Source organism: Frieseomelitta varia, unplaced genomic scaffold, assembly GCF_011392965.1.
Source record: "Frieseomelitta varia isolate USP_RPSP 00005682 unplaced genomic scaffold, Fvar_1.2 scaffold_356, whole genome shotgun sequence".
NCBI classification, from domain to species: Eukaryota; Metazoa; Arthropoda; class Insecta; order Hymenoptera; family Apidae; genus Frieseomelitta; species Frieseomelitta varia.
Window position 1 is genome coordinate 495,954 of NW_025110097.1, and position 321 is coordinate 496,274.

Below are 321 nucleotides of genomic sequence, written 5' to 3' on the forward strand. Positions count from 1 at the left end.
CGACATCTGCTAGCCGCTAATATAAATAAAATAAAATAAAAAACTAATAAAAAAGCTAATAAAAATAAATAAAGTGTATAAACGTCGTCAAGTTTACTATACAGCTTTATGAAAACCTTTAATCATTGTCTCCTTTTCCTTTTCTAATATATTACTATTTTATTTATCGGTATTATATCGGATTCATACCGGTACTGTACCGGATTCATACCGGTATTATACCGAAACACATCTACCGACTTAATATCGTTATACCGGTATTCGCAATATTTCGGTTTCATCAAACCGGTATCGAATAGTAACCTAAAAATACCGGTATTT